At 38.3% G+C, this 16,590-nt stretch overlaps 1 long non-coding RNA gene across 1 annotated transcript in view; it reads left to right on the top strand.

Annotated features, from left to right (window-relative positions):
• Positions 1 to 16,590, top strand: part of LOC138062446 (uncharacterized) — a 119,363-nt gene that overhangs the window by 23,518 nt on the left and 79,255 nt on the right. The window contains exon 2 of the long non-coding RNA XR_011136456.1: positions 11,909 to 12,019. This is a non-coding gene — a long non-coding RNA (uncharacterized lncRNA). The remainder of the gene's footprint in view (positions 1 to 11,908; positions 12,020 to 16,590) is intronic.

Below are 16,590 nucleotides of genomic sequence, written 5' to 3'. Positions count from 1 at the left end.
TTGGAGCCCATGGCATTTAGCAGGTTACTGAAAAGTTGATCCCTAATTAACTACAGATGGCTATCAACTCTGAGAAATATCCTTAAACAGAATGCTTGGTGTATGGCAAGAAGCAGTAAACTCAGATTTTTCTTCTCCTTTGTAATGTTTTTCCCCCCTGCTTTTCTTTGGGTTAATTTTCAAATAATAATGACAGTAACTTCCAATAAAGTTAGCGTGTGGTTATCTTTACGCCATTCTTCCAGATTTCAGAATCGGAGCCTTGTTGTCAAGATGACCGGCATTTTATAGTAGTCACTTGAATAAATAAATATGCTGGGAAGTTAAACCTCCTAAGTTTTCCAGTCATGATCAGTGTTTCTATTCTGTATGTTCCTCTTGATATGGAGGATATCTAGAAACAGTCCTAATTGTTCTTTGGCCTTCAACAGAAGCTTGCATATAAATCTTACCCTGAGTGAAACACAAGATTGGCAGAGGCTTTGGAACTGACACTGCAAGAGGTCTGTGCAGACTGCTGGCCCAGATCCAAATGTAGCCAGTACCAGGTGTTGCAGGGAAAGACTTAAGAAATCCATACAGTAAATGGGATCAGATTACTAAATATATACAAACAGTTTATTCTCCATTTCTTCATCAGCAGTGAAGTATCTAAATGCACTTAACCTGGTTTGTGGGTCACCAGCTACTTCTGGATTATTCTTGTAATTTGATCCATAAGATCCAACGTTTTTCATCAGTTAATTTCCAATTATATTCTTTCCTAGAGTGAAAGTTCTTTTATGCTAACTTAGCATTGTAATTGAGAATAAAAAGCAGCAGTATTTGAGGATATACATCACAAACAGTTCCTCAAGAACTATTTCACTGTGTTATACCTTCTGAGTTTATACACACCAAGGAAATGAGAGCCTTATCATACTGTAATGTTTTTTGTTAATTTGCCTAGTTATGGGTGTGTGTTCTTCTCAGATATGTGTTTATGCTTCCTAGGGTTTCCAGACTGCCCTCCATTACAGATAGTGAACTTATCCATATGATGCTGTCATCACCAGACTTGTAATAAATTCCTGCCCAGATGGACTGCATTTCATCTGTTCAACCCAGGAACTGATGGAAACTTCCCCCACTGTTAATAGCATAACATACAGAAAGAAAAAGTTAAAAACATATGATAAATTGTTACCCTTGTAGACAACTTGTGACCCATTCTGTCACAAGAGCAATCTGGTCATCTATTCATGTTACATTAACAGTTGGTGTTTTGATATCTAATTTGTGATTTTTATATTTAAATCTTGACTGCTGTTGAATGAAGAAAATATGAGGCATTTTAAATAATAGATTGAAAGCTTAAACAGTTAGAAGTTAACTTTGTAATTCATTTTTAATTAACTAAACTAAAAATATGCAGACTTTATGACTATTGAAATAAATCAAATTGTGTTGCACAATTTTTCTGAACATGAAAAGAATGATTGGAACTCCATTTTTATTTTTAGAAGATTTAATTGCTTCTAGGGAGGTTGTTTTCTCTCGCTCTCCTCAGTTTGTTAGACACTGAAATGCACTGATTACGGTCTAAATAGACAAGACCAGTGCAAAATGAGGCACAGCAATAAAGGGTCTCGCCCATGCTCCCATCACAGATCAGTGATGGAGCTAGAAATAGAATATTTCTCCAAAAAAAAGAGGACTGTATTCCTTAAGCATCTGAAACCTACTTTCTCTTTCATCTCAGCTATTTTAACACCTTCCCATGGCATTGCAAGATGCATGCTATCTTTTCACTTCTGCTTATTTCATCTTTTATTTAAATTAAATGTGCTTTGGAATAAAGGCTCATCCTGTGCTATATTTTTGTGCTGAGTCTGATATAGTGGCCTCTGCACTGAGAAATTCTACCTTTGTACACAAATGAGAGTGAAGTTTGGGCTCCTGGAAAATTTTGATATGTCCATTTTGATCCTCTTCTACTAACATAGATTCGCATGCATACACAAACTAAAAGAATCACATGGTTTTCTGCCTTTCCTCCCACCCCAAATCAACAAGCTCAATTATCCTGAGAGCCATGTGTTGCAGGGCTTAGTACTGTAAAGGTTAGTGCTCTGCAGGTTTTGGTGACATTTATGAATCTGGTGGGTTACAGAGTCGGACAGCTCTCTGGAGTGACACAGACTAGAAGTAGCAGCAAAGTCATTTTTAGAACAGCTTTTTGTAAGTTTCAACTGATTTAGCTCGGCAAAGATAAACAATTTTGTTTGCTTGAAAAGATTAAAAAGAAATAGCACAGCAGTGCAGAGCCCCAGAAGAAAATCTATGGTGTATTAGGATCTTGTATAAATAAGAGGTTTTTTTTCTTGATCTGAAATAATTAGTCTCTGTTACTTAATGTTGGGCCCTGTCTTCCAGGAGCATTGCGCAGTAGAACTTTACCTTTCTTTTCACACTTGTTCAAAGTGATGTAAAAAGCTGTATTGGCAATGTTGCATCAGTTAGTGACTTGTTTTATTTCACTTGAAGTTAATTCCTAGTAAAATCATCTAAACTGAAATTTATCTGTCCTAAGCTTATGTTAGGATGTCCACCCAACATCTTATGCCAGTTTAACTGGTGTGGTTTGATATTACACCTTGATCAAGCTATAGCTTGCAGTACTTATAGGTCTCGTATCAAATTGATCAATCTCACTTACTCCTTATTTCTTCTCATGCAAATCTGAATCTCATCTTTTCATTATATCATGTAAAAACATAGTAAGATTGTGCATGAGCTCTAAAAGATTGGTAATAGGTGCAGGGGAAGTTCAGATGGGGGGAGGGGGGAATAGGAGTGTTTTGAGTGTTAAGGCTGCCTGCTCAGAATACAAAGTTAAAAGCAAGTATGACTTTCAAAGAATTTCATGATAGTTGCCATGTTTACAGCCTTAGCAAAGGTCAGATTCTCAGAGATGCAGGCTTGGGTTGATTGTGAACATTCTCCTTATTTACCATATATTCACAATTCCTTTCTTATTTGAGTGAGAAGATGTTTTCTCACAAAATATGGACAAAAGGAGAAAACAGGTAAGTGCATACAAGTACACTTCTGGAATTTGTTCTTCAGCTGTTTATTGTTGATAGAATAGCATGATTGTAGATATTCAAGAATAATTTTTGGTTGGGGCAGAACTAATTTTAAAGGCCAGAACTAGCTAATCGGGTAGCGGAAGGGGAAAAAAACCACACATGCAAGTGGCCAATCCAGTAGATACAAATGAGAAGTAATGAGTAGGCTAAGGTAGAACATTTTGTAAAAAGCTTAAAGATGATCTGGCAAATAATGTTTTAATGAGATGTTCGTGAAATAATAAGGATGAAAGGCAAAGTAGTAAAATCAGAACTTGCTTATCTTTTAGAATGGGAGGAGGAGCTAAATTGGGCAGATAAACTGCTCACGAATAATTTAACCAGCTCTAATGGAGAGCACTATGGAAAACAGTAACTATTGTTTTCCAACTTCAGCCGTCCTAATAGAATAGGATTTTGAATTAAATTAAGATTCTACTTCTTTTGTAGAAGGAAAAATGTGTAGTATGTAATTAAATATCAGGACTGTTAAAAGTATTCTGGAAGAAATAAGATAGCAGCCCCCTTTAGCTCCTTACCATGTTTATACAAAATTACACGAGTAGCAAATACATAATTAGGGTGGAGAACTGCAGATTTGTGCACTGTGGTGGCATAAAATTACAGTGTAGTTGTTCCAATTCAACAGGAATAATGCCAGTAAACAGGCTGTCTCTTTTGGATTTTTTGATGGGAGAGTGTGTGTGTGTATATATATATATATATATATATATGGTCTATTTTCCCTGTTATTCTCGCTAGGAAGGATTTGGTGTCATTCTAAAATAACATGCTGAACAATGAAGAGTAAATTAGGGTTTGAAACGTTACAGGCTTGATCTTAGTCTCACTTACATTGCATGGGTCAGTAGTAATGCCAGGTCCTCTGGAACCATGATGTGTGTTTATTACTTCCTTGGCTTTAACACAGAGTGTGAAAAGAACTATTACTTGAGTACAACTTCATCCCAAAGGCGAGTAACTTGAATTCCAGGTGAAACAAATTTTCTTAAAGGCAAAAAATGGGAGGAAAAAAGCAGAATATGCTAATGGCAATTTAAACTTTTACAAAATTCTGAAGAAGGATTCTGCAGAATTTCCTTAGCTGATAAAGAAAAAAATCTTGGATGATTCATGGTAAAATACTGTTGCTTAGCATCCTGGTGCACTTTTTCCCTCCTGGTGTTCCATGTTGCACTATACCCAGAACTTTCTATATACATTCAAAATATATATTTTTCCTCTCTTCTCATGCAGCATATATATGTAATAGCATACCAACTTCATATCTCCACTTAAAGAAACATCTTTCTTGCTGCAAAGATGAAGCTTTTCTCTAGGTCCTCTGTGTCATCCTGTCAGTTCAGTTAATGTTTTCTCCTTTCAGGCTGTTAACTAAAGACAATTGAAGGCTTTTTTGGGTGTAGGGGACTGAAGTTACTGATGTGATAGTGTAGGGGATCTTGGAGCAAATTCTAAACAGTCTAGCTTGTTTCAGCAGTCCAGCTGTGATACTACTGCATAACAGCTAATTTATCATGCGTCTTTGAACTGCTTCTGGGAGCTAAGACAATTGCAGTCTTAGTCAGGACTGTAGTCCGTGGCAGTGAGCACGTCCTGGTGAACATAAAATGGCGAGTTATAAGGTCAGTCAGAAAGACAGTGAATTACGCATTGGTTTGGGGTAGGTAAGGGGAGCCAGAGCTCAATTCTTGTTTATATGGCTTGGTGGAGTCGGGGGTGAAGGGGGAGGGTTGCTAAGGTTCTGTTAGGTTGGGCACAGCACTGCACTGAAAGATCTATGACTATTTTGGGGAATAGGAAGAAGAGCTCAAGCTTTCTTACATCTGTCCATGTTAACACTCTGCCTTTGGTTTTACCTAAAAGCAGTAAATCATTCATGCTTTTTTGATTGTTAGTCAGTCACTGCCATTGTGTATTCACAGGTTAGTCTTTCTTAGTCTAACTTTTGAAATGATAGAAAAACAGGCCAGATGTGATGGGGGAGGGAATGGGTGGGGGGGGGGGAAATTTTGTTAGCATTTTTCCCCCTTACTCACTAAGCAAATATCAACAGCCTGTAACAAATTTGGAAGTGGTTCGGGCACTGATCTCTTATCCAGACAAGTGCGGTGTGCCAAGAGCAGAGACTGAATGTAACACTTCATTGATGATTGCTGTTGTGCAGTGTTCAAGAGATTTGCAGATATAGTTAATGAAGTTCCACAAGCCTATGGTTTCATGGGAGGAGGGGAGGAAAAGAAATGGTGATTGAGCACTTCTTTGTCCATTAGTTGAGGCAATGTACTACATAAATAACCGGTCTTGGCATTTTCCTCTGCCCTATGTTATTAGCAATGGATCTACTGTGAAGGATGGCAAGGAAGAGAAGATAGGGACCATCTAAAATAGCAGGAGATGGATGGATTTCATTGCCAGGTGATCGTTTGCTGTGTGATGTGCAGAATGAATGGTGTTTTCCTAGCTAAGTGGAAGCTCATCAGTTTTTGAACTGCAACGTAGTATAGAGAAATTTGAGAGATGAAAGCTAGTCAGCAGTGGTATGGAATAATTCTGTTTGCCAATATAGAGCTCAATGCTGTTGCTGTTCTACTGAGTTGAGCAACTGAGTGAAAGGCCTGTAAGGCAGGAGATAGCCGGGGGGGGGGGGGGGTGATAGCAATTGAACTATCTTTTTTAATCCCTTTTTTCTATTTGGAATCGTACTTGGATTCCAGTAGTTAATCTTAGTACATCAAGGTATGGGTCTCTTACAAGAAGTGATACTGCTTTATATGTCTTGTTTCTGTCCCACCTTTTTAGATGTGTTCCACTTTATTGCTTCCCTATGAGTGCCATGTGTCTCTGAGTTGAATATAATTTCCTCTTTGCTCATTTATTTATAAATCTGTCTATTCTAGTTCTGTGAAGATTACTCTATGCAGCAAGAAGACAGGAGAAGAAAGAATACTTAAGAAAAAAAATTTGACTTGATACTGCTTAACAAACAGAGCAGGTATTCACCTCCTTCATTTCCTGCTGTGGTGAAAATGAAGAGTGTAGGATTCTGGTTTAAAGTGGTGGAAATGCCACCAATGGCTTTAGTCAGAAAGAATTGAAATGTCCCTGAGCAGGACTTCTAAAACAAATGTGCTGATACAGTTCCTCTGGCTTTACTGGGCATGTTCCAGCTGCAGCTATGGCTGGGATCTTTCAAAGCTTTCAGTTACGCAGTACATACTTTACTGAATTACCTTATGATGAGACTGGGTTCAAAAGTTGATACAGCCATTGGTTCATCTAGCTCTAGGATTAAATTTTGAAAGGGGGGAAAAGAAGAAAAAGGCAAGAAACAAAGTAGAACTTATATGGTAGCTTAAACTATTAAATTCAGTGCTAATGTCAGTATAAATGCAAAATGACAAAAAAACTGGGCATGAATATCTGAGGCAGAATTTGTTGTTTCTCTTAGTCTTCAGAATTGCCTTAATTCAGTTGCCAGTAACAAACAGGGTTTTCCCAGTCATTGTTCATGTTAAATGATTTTAACAGCCCTGGAAGTATTCATGAATTCAGGTTTCCTCACCCCTCTAATCATGTTGTGTCGACTTAAAATTCACATTTAATTAACCTCTTCACCCGAGGCATAAATCAATACTAAAACTCCAAATGCTCACCGTACTGATAGTGATTTTCATTTGGAGAGAGCTTGCTGAAAATTGGGCATTAGGATGCCTGCAGGAAAGGAACAAACTAGGTGTGTGGAGTGAAGCACAACTAACTTGTAAACGGCAATAATGTGTGCCCTTGGATGGGATGAGAAATCCATTCATTAAGGGTCCAGGGAAGAAAGTGAGAACCAGACCAAGCAAAGCACGATGCTGCATTCAGGACAAAATTAATATGAGTGGCAGGATAAAATAGATTGCTGTGAGTTTTAACCTTGAGGATTCTAGAGTGCTGTGTGTGGTAGCAATGGCAGTGAGCAAAAGGAAGAATTAGAATTCTGAATTTGTACATCTGTTTGTTATGAAAATCCCTTATGTTAATTCTTCCTTCTATTGCTGTCACTTAACAATGCTATAATGTACTTTTAGTATGGCAGCTCCTGGGAGCCTGGATGTGCACAGTTCTGTATATTTGCTGTGTGAGAGACAGTCAGTGTTGCATGGAAGACACTTGATGTTAACAAGTAATGCACACGCAAAGAATCTATCATCCTTTTAGGGATGGAGAAAAGAGGAACACGTGACTATTATGCAAATACTTTGACACCCACCATAAAAATGCTTATAGTGGGCCAAACCAAGCTCTATTCATCTCTGTATTTAGAAGGATCATGTTACAGAGGCTAGACAAACTATTTTCTATTTTACTGGTGTGTTTTAGAGTCTTAATTCTTATCTGGTGGCCAGCAGAGTGTGTTCCTATATTCCGATGCTTCAAGAAGAAATTTTTTTAGTTGAGATTCACGCTTTTCACCCCAAATAAACTTCTGGCGCTAGATAAAGATGAGATTTCTTTTCACAATTCATTGTCAAAAAAAAAAAAAAAAACCTGAAAGAGGATCTTGTGAGCTTAAAATTCTCCTTAATCTATCACTAAAGCCTGAAGTACCCTCTGAAATAATTAGTGGTAATTGAATAAATAACGAATACCTATCTGAATTTTGTTGAGATGAGGTAGTAGAATGAGGTACACATAATGTTTCACTCCCTGCTCCCCCTAGAAGGACTTAAATATCTAGTCATATCCCTACCTGTAAATAGGGGAGGTATGTGTTGTCCTTATTTAAAATTTAAAGCGTGTTCTTAAGAATCTTGATCTGTCTATCTTGAATAGCAGTGATAGATAATATATCAGAAGCTAATGTGCCTCCGTAGAAGGTTGTTTCTGTTCTGGTTCTGAGATTTTTGTGCTCTGGTACAGCAGAATGTGGTTTTTTAATGACAAGTCAAATGGAGCCTTTGAATTTGAAGTCATCTTAGAGCAAGGAACCTATAAATATTTAAGAAAGGAAAAATGGTAGCAAGGACAGTTTGGCATTGTTCTGGGGGGTTACGGTGTCTTTATTCCAGTGTATTAATACTGAGTGTAAAGATATTAAAGCTGTTGAATATTAAATCTGACTGCAGTGCTTTGAAGTTCACTTTTACCAGGAAGGCATGGAATATCTAATAGCAAAACTGTATCACTGTAAGTCTGTCTTGCTTTTGAAAGTAGAATCCTGTATCTTTAAGGAATAACTCAACAAATACCTCAGACTCTGTGGTCTGATTTGCGCTCTTGTTTACAAATGTTATTTCAGGTGGACCTTTATATTTTGCAGCAAATGCAAGTCTGTACTCGAACCTTTAAACTACTTAAATTACACACCTCATTTAACTGGAGTCTAGTGGTTGGTATATCTTCAGTAGAACGGTTAACTAAAGTCTTAGCTCAGCAAGGTATTTAGCCATGTAGTTAAAGTTGAGCATTACTCTTTAAGTCCCCTTGATACTTGAGGACCTTCAGGCAAAATTATGGCTTCAATTACGTGTGTTGCTTTTGCAGTTATAATGGAGTTGTGTAAGTGTAACTAAAAGCAGAATGTGGGACATGAAGGCCATCTTGCACAGTTTTGTCCAGTTGGCTCTTCATTGAAATCAGGAGTTCTGATATAAAATTTTAGGTGGAATACAGAATCAGACCTGTGTGTGGTTTTTTTTTTTCCTGTTCCTAATGCTCAGATTACAAAGCCTAACAATGGGCTATCCAATGTAAAGCTGAGTTCTTATATATGTGAGTGAATAAGAGTGTGAAAGGGGAAACCCAGCCCACTTTTTAGTGTGTAAGCTGAGCACTTAGTCAGGATTCACTGAATGACAATAAGCATGGAACCCCACAATGTTCCTTAATCAAGGCAGCTGTTCAGCCCATTAGACTCCTGTTCTGCCCTAGTTGGCCAATGACAGTAAGTAGTCCTGTCCTCTTTACCTTTCTTTGGTATGGAAGTAGGTGCCTTGCCTATTTCACTCTATTTTTCTATAGACTGAACAAAAGGCAGGTAGTGTTTAATAGTCTTGTGCCTGGAAGTCTTGAATATTTCTTAGTTTCCACACGGATATTTAATGCTTGGGGGTGATAATTTTTCTTTATAAATTAAATGGCTTAGGCTTTTATGTCTAGGCTGAAATCTACACAAATTTCACTTCAAACATTGCTAGAATCAATGTTGCTGTCGCATTCATGCTGAAAAACGGAAATACAGATTTGAGGAAAAATATAATGCCTTTCTTTAACGAGTGTAATCTTTCCAGTATCTGGCCATTTGTAGGCTAAAGTTGCTATACTGCTATTCCAGTACACAGTGACAACATGCTTCAGAGCACAAAGAAAAAGTTAGTTTAGCTTCTCTGGGCTGGGAAGTTATCATATATTTTAATAGTCTGTTTTGAGAGTGTTTATTGCTGAGACAATCTTGCTGTATATGCTGCTCAGGTATTGACTCTTTATAGCTTTGACAGTGCACTCTCCCCTCCCCCCAGCAGAGTTATATTGCTGTACCTATTGAGCTTTTTGTTTGTTTTTTTTAACTTGAGTGTCAAAGCCGCCTCCTGTTTCCAGTGCCACCTTAAAATTCTGTTTATTGATGTAAAAGGGAAGCATTGTAATCATTTGAGGATGAAAAATCCTGCAAGGTGGGATAGAAAAAAGAATGCAATGATCAATTGACTAGTAGAAATCTATTTCATACATATTCCCCTCCTTCCAAATCTCAGTAGAGAAAAAATTAAATTTAAGGCTTTTTTTTTTTTTTTTAAAAAACAGCATCGGGTTGGGGACTTATTAGGAGTTCCTTATTCTTGTAAAAGGAGCTTCCTTTTTCAGGTCTTAGCCTTAAAAGTTTCACTTTTGTGTACACAGGAATTCTTTTTTCTTTCTGAATAAAGAAGGGATGCTCTCTGGCAGCAATATTACTAGACAGCTGTCAAACTTAACACAATGCACATGAGAGAGAATTAGTGACATTAATAACAGTTGTAGCGGTATACAGGAAGAATCCAAAGTTCAGGAAAGCAGGTGATCTGGGAGGTGAAAATGTCTGGAGATACTATTCTACCAGGTTGGTTTGTAGCTGCTGCCCGATATATGACGCTTCTGTTTGCCTGAAACGCAGTTCAGTTTAGTTTTTTGTTTTTTTGGGCAGGTCCTATAATCATGTTACATCACACTGTCCCTAGAATGAAGATAATGTTTGTTTTTTCCCTTTGTTCTCTTATATAGAACTTGGTTTTCATTTCCAAAACCACTACAAGACTGCTAACATAGCAAGAAGAGAAAGCAACTTGCTCTTGCCTTGCAAAGCCAAGGCACTCTATTCTCAAAGTAGAACAGAAATTGACTGCCATTATATATGTATTTTATATATATATATTTACATATATATGACACAAATGTATCTAAACCAGAATTAGAATCTCTATTCTGAAACAATAGGCTTCTGTTTTTCTGAATGTCTAGATTATTTTATTGGCCTTGTCTTATCATGGTGGACTTAACTATGTGAGGAAACTTTACCTAGGCATTCAGGCACACAGAGCAAGGACGTTATTTCATGGCATAATCTGATGAAGGTGAAAATAAGTCTTGTTAAAAACATGAGCTAATTGGTAATAACTGGAGAAGAATGTAGTAACTTCAGATTTATTTATAAACATATGTATGCATATGACAATACTGATTTTTTTTTTAAAGAGAAACTTGGCACAATTGATATCCATGTTTATCTAGCAAGACTATCAGTAATTGAACATGTGTATCTCTAAGCTGTAACTACTGTAATATGTAATCAGGTTTATTTCATGCAATGAAGAGTGTCAGGGCCATCTCTGTGGACAGAGAACTGCTGAGTTGCAAGGTTAGTTTGGGGTCAGTCAAAGCAGTAAAGAAATGCCCATCATTCCTCTATTTTGTGTGCAGAATACATTTTAGAGTTTTATTGGAGCTTCCCTTATGTGCTTGCCACTGCAGAGTTGCATAGTGCATTCATGTATGATAGCTGTCACTTCGAGCTCCATTTCACCTTGTCACATCCCATTTAAAAAGTGGGGTCTTTTAATAGGAAGGCAGTCACTGAAGAGGGAAAGGCCTTCGAAAAATATTTTTAAAATAAAGACTGAAGTTGGAGATCATTGAAGCTGACATCTCCTCAATGAATTCATAACTAATGAACATGTGAGAAGAGCTTTGTTAAACTGCTAGCAGGTGTGATTTAATTTTTGAAAGCTCTTGACTTGGCCCTGGAACATCTGAGTTTGGGGAACCCAGAAGTGAAGTTCAACCTTAGGGTACTTGAATTCAGATCTCTGCTTCGCCCAAGGCTTAAGTTAATTTAAGGTTGACGTTCTGGCCAAGATGGGCTCTCTACCAACCCTCCTCCAAGGCGCTTTCCCTTTGTGAAAGCGAATCTCTCTTGTGTATGGAAGTGCCTCTGTGTTTTCTTTTCTTTTCTGTGGGCCATGGCATCCATAGCTTCTCCACAGGATGTACTGTTACTTGCTTAATGAAGCCCCAGCCAGTCCCCAGTATATTTTATGTAGACAACTGTTCGTAGATGAATGTTTTGATTGCCACCCGGGACAGCTCCCTGGAGGAGGACATGTCTGGTATTTATTCTGTTCTCTGTCGTGCCTTTCCTAAGGGAATCTGTTGGTTAGCAGGTGACTGCACATTGGAGCAGGCTTCTGTGAGATTTGCTTTTGGTCCTGAAGGAATTGCACGCCTATCCTCATGTTTTCTCTGCTCTTTCCTTGTAGGCATCTGTAAGATCTTTGAAGAAAAGCTTCAGCCTGAAATGAACCACGTTCTCCTTCCAGCAGCAGCAGAAGTTAAACACCAGGCATCCTACAGACCGCATGCCACAAAACGTGAGTAGACAGGACAAAAACATACACAATCTGGGCTCAATTAATTGGATAACTCTGATCAGAGTATAAGGCTACCAGATGCCCTGCATGACAAATGATGATACCTTTTAACAGATGTCTTTCTGACCCTCAATATAAGGGTTGTTATAAGTAATAACTTTAATTACCACCTTTAAACAAAAGCAGAAGCACAAAAGTAACTAGACAAAAATGACAGGTAATACGTGGGACAGACTTTTCACTTAAGTGAGGTTTAAGTGTTCCTGTGCTATGTGGCTTAGGTGCATGCCAGAAAAGAAAGCAGCCCATATATGCAACCAGCCATAAATCTTCTAGGCCTTGTAATAAGCTAATGGTTCCAGCATCTGTACCACCAGCGGATGAACAAATGAGGTAGGACTTAAAAGTTTGGAATTTTTCAGCATGCTAGTAGTGAAAAGGGGATCTAAATACAATGTCTTTAATTTACAGCATCTATACAAAGCTAGGTACTTAAGTACACTCTTCAATCAGTGGAGTGAGAGAGGCAACTTGGAGCACTGAGATGAGCTCTGCTCAGGTTCTTGCAAACTACTGTGTGCTGGAATTCTATGAAAATTAAATAATTGCAGCTAAGGAGTCATTTGTGCGCAGAGTTGTGTAAGCTTAGTCAAAGACTGTAAACAAATGATCATCTTGGAAATGGTTGCAGCAGTGATTTAAGTTAACCAGGTGACTAGAAGCACTTGGACAAATTTCTGGGCAATGACTGCCCTGAGAAAATTGATAATAAGCAGTTGAGCTTAATAACTCTAATCATGCCTTACTGTATGAGCAAATAAGCTTTAGCAGTTTTCTAGAGTCAGTTAATTAACCTGACAAGATATTGTATTAAAGTTATAACTTAGCTTAATTGGGCTCAACTTAAGCTAAAAATCAAAATAAGCTTATCTTCCAACCAAGTGTATCTGCATCAGAGGTTTGCTTAGGTTTAACTAGAAGAGTTGAGTTAAAATGGCAGAAAGTTTTGTATAGGAAAGACATGCCCTTTTTCATAATCTTGGCTGTGATAATTATTTTTATGAAGTAACACCTCTTCTCCCTACTGTAAACTAATTGAAACATGAAGGTGGGCCAGCACTGAGGAGCTAATAAATTTTCTTATCCTGAGTCCTCTGAGCCAATTTCTCCTTTTTTCCCCTTCATACAAGGGCAACTAGAAGAAGCCCTGAAGCTTATTCCAAATGCCAATCTGTAACATAAGCTAAAGCAGGGTAGACTCTTTTTGCTGCAGCTGCTGTCTGACCCTGGGTTGCTTAGTGACCTCTGCAATATGCACAGTCTCTACAGGCCTTGAGAAGGGAGCCTCTGGTTAGTGGCCATATGGTCTGGTTTGTTGGCCTAGTGTGCAGCTTCCAGGCCACTGGGGAGGTCTAGAAATTGTTTATGCCAAGTGTGTCATAATGACTTAGATTCCCTCCTCTCGCATTCTCATTCATCTTCCCTTTCTCTACACTGACTCTTTAGAACTGTGGAGTTATACACTTGTTACCTTTCAAGCAAAAAAGCTTACTTTCATGTTGCTTTTTGCACATCTTGCGGATCATTCTTATGCTGCTGTCTCCTTAGAGCAAGTTTCACTTTCAATAAAATTCAAAGCAAATTTGAGTAAAAAAAAAAATTGTCTTCATATAATAACAGTTGACAATGCATGCAATGTGCACAGCACCTTTCAGCTGAGGAGTTTCATAAACCTTAAAATGCTAAGCCTCCCTCATGTTAAAAACACTGGGCGTAGGTGAAGTTGCTCATCTGCCTATATGAGAAGAGCAACTAAAGTGAGCAGAGCAGTTTGTCCAAGGTCAAATAGCAAGTGACTGAACTGGGATCTGAAGCCCACGGATGTTGATTATCCATTACCCATGATATTTATTATACCTGCTATATCTCAGTCTTTCCAGAGCTGGGAGTAGAATCCAGGAGTGCTGATGCTGTCTTAATTCTAAATAGTAGAATTCATGAAGCCTAATCATGTTCTTAGTGTAATACAGGTGCACCCTGTGCCAGCACAGTAGCCTCCTAAAGCATAGGGAATTACTTTACAATAGTACAAGGTGCTGGATTTCTCACAAGAGGTGCTGCGGATATAGACTAGTATTTGCCTCAGGCTTTCGACCAGCAACTTAAAATACCAATCAATTATGCAGCTGTAATCTTGAAGGTAGTTCTGAGGTAGGAAAAAGAATGAAAGAAAGAAAACCAAGGGGGAGGTTGGCAATTTTGAAATATTTAATGATTTCTACAAGGAGGTGGTTGCAGTGTATTAACTGGGGTGCGTGGTGGAGTAAATCTGGGTTTAGTTTCATACACTGTTAATGCATTTGTATGTTTAAGTGTTACAATTCAAATAAATGTTTCAATTTAAACTTTCTTATTGGCAACTACACTTTGATCGTGAAGACGCAATAACAGCATCCTTCAAGCTGATTAATGCAAACTTAATTCTCCCTTAACACCAATACCAAGAGGAGCTTAAGAACGTGAAGATTTATTTTTGAGCTCCTAGATGATTTTCAAATGCCTTCTGTTAAATCTTCATACTGTGCACATCTAGTCTGTAGAATAGAACTATACCAATGTCTCCACACCAGTTTAAGGCTGTGGCTTTACTGATTGCTTTTGTTTATGGTACAGTTCCTAGCATAGTGGAACTGATGTGTGGAAGCTATTTTGAATAACTTTAATACCAAATAGTTAAAGACTGAATTAAGAGATTCTCTGACTTCTGTTCTTAGATACTGGTGTTATGTCAAATAAGCCTATAGCGCTACTAACGCTTCTATTTAACTACAGGTTCAAGAAATTGCGTGGAGTGAGGAAATACTCATCTTTATTTTTTTCTGATTGCAGAATGTGGTTAATGTTTTCCCTTTTTTCTATGGTGCTTTAATACATTGTAGTTGTGAATATAAAATTGAAATGTGCATAGCAGTCAGTGTTGCGTGTTTCAGTCAAGTCCTAACTTGACAAACTCATTAATTTTTTTCTGGATGTCCATGAAATGAAAAAAGGTGCAAAAATTGTATCTGATTTAGTTTAATAACTGAAGTTACACCAAACATTAAATAAGTTTTTTATAATACCGTACAGCATAGAAGAGAGAAGGAAGGGAAGGAAAAAGACTGGAGAGACCGTTATAAAAGTTGGGGAAAGCAATACGATGTTGAAGCAGCTTATATCCCTTTCAGAGCTCATCTCTCTCAGCTGGATGAGAGAGATGCCAATGAAAGCCATTGATCACTCTTCATACTCTTGAGTCTATGGTTGAAGAGTGGCTAAGTTTCCTATTCAGAGCCCGTTTTTAAATTTCAGACCAGGACAACATTTTACATGCTTAACCTTAAAGTCAGTTCTGCAAATTGAGCCAGCAAAAGCACCATCACTGTGCTACTGTAGCCAGGCTAATGAGCCAGCTAAAGCTGGCTCAATTTGCCCAGATGCAGTCTAGCAGATCATCCTCATACAAAGACTCTGCATTAATACTGCTTTATTTCCCCTAGAACCTAAGTTTGCACCATTGCTATTTCATTTGGCCTGTCTGGTACCTTTTTCTTAGGAAAACAGTCAGATGAGCTAATAAAACTCCAAAGGTTTTTTCCTTATTTGGTGTAGCTCAATTAGTTCTGCGTGGTTATTGCTGTATTCTCACAAGTAGCTTAAGGAAATAGTTCCGAGGAAGAGTCAGTATTTTCATGGCCCAGAAAGGAAGGTGTCTCACAGTGAGGTGCTGCATGTACACACACATACATGCATGTGGCCCAAAGAAATATGTGCACAGAGTTCCCTGCTGTGACTGCAGACAGCAGAGGAGCATAGGGTTGTGCTGGGTGTCTATACTGACTACTTAGTGCTATTTTTGACTGAGTTGGACTGCACTTGTCACTGATATCCACCTATGTATGGGGCTTCAATAAAATGATGGACACAACATGGGAGAAATGTAGAAATACAGAACTGTTTTTCAGGAAACTTGCTCAATTTTAATGAGGCTTGAAAGGTAGGCAGGTATTCCTCTCTTGGGGAAGAGAAGACTGAGAGGCCATCTCATCAATGTGTACAAGTATCTGAAGGGAGGGCATCGAGAGGATGGGGCCAGACTCTTGTCTGTGGTGCCCAGTGACAGGACAAGAGGCAACGGGCAGAAACTGAAACACAGGAAGTTCCATCTGAACATGAGGAAAAACTTCTTGACTGTGAGGGTGACTGAGCATCGGAACAGGTTGCCCAGAGAGGTAGTAAGAGTCTCCTTCCCTGGCGATATTCAAAACCCGTCTGGATGTGATCCTGGGAAATATGCTCTAGAGGACCCTTCTTGAGTAGGGGGGTTGGACTAGATGATCTGCAGAGGTCCCTTCCAACCTCAACCGTTCTGCGATCATGCAGTAGCTGGTGTATTTTTCAGCAATGCGAAAGGAAATATAGGAAGCTTAGTTCTCATTTAAACTGAAGCTAATTTATTACTGCTTTTATACTGTAAAAGGAACTTAGTGTGTTACATTAATAAAGTTACATGTCTATGATTTTAGCACTTG

Source organism: Struthio camelus, chromosome 27, assembly GCF_040807025.1.
Source record: "Struthio camelus isolate bStrCam1 chromosome 27, bStrCam1.hap1, whole genome shotgun sequence".
NCBI classification, from domain to species: Eukaryota; Metazoa; Chordata; class Aves; order Struthioniformes; family Struthionidae; genus Struthio; species Struthio camelus.
The sequence above is the reverse complement of the archived record's forward strand: the minus strand, read 5'-3'. Positions and strand labels throughout refer to the sequence as shown.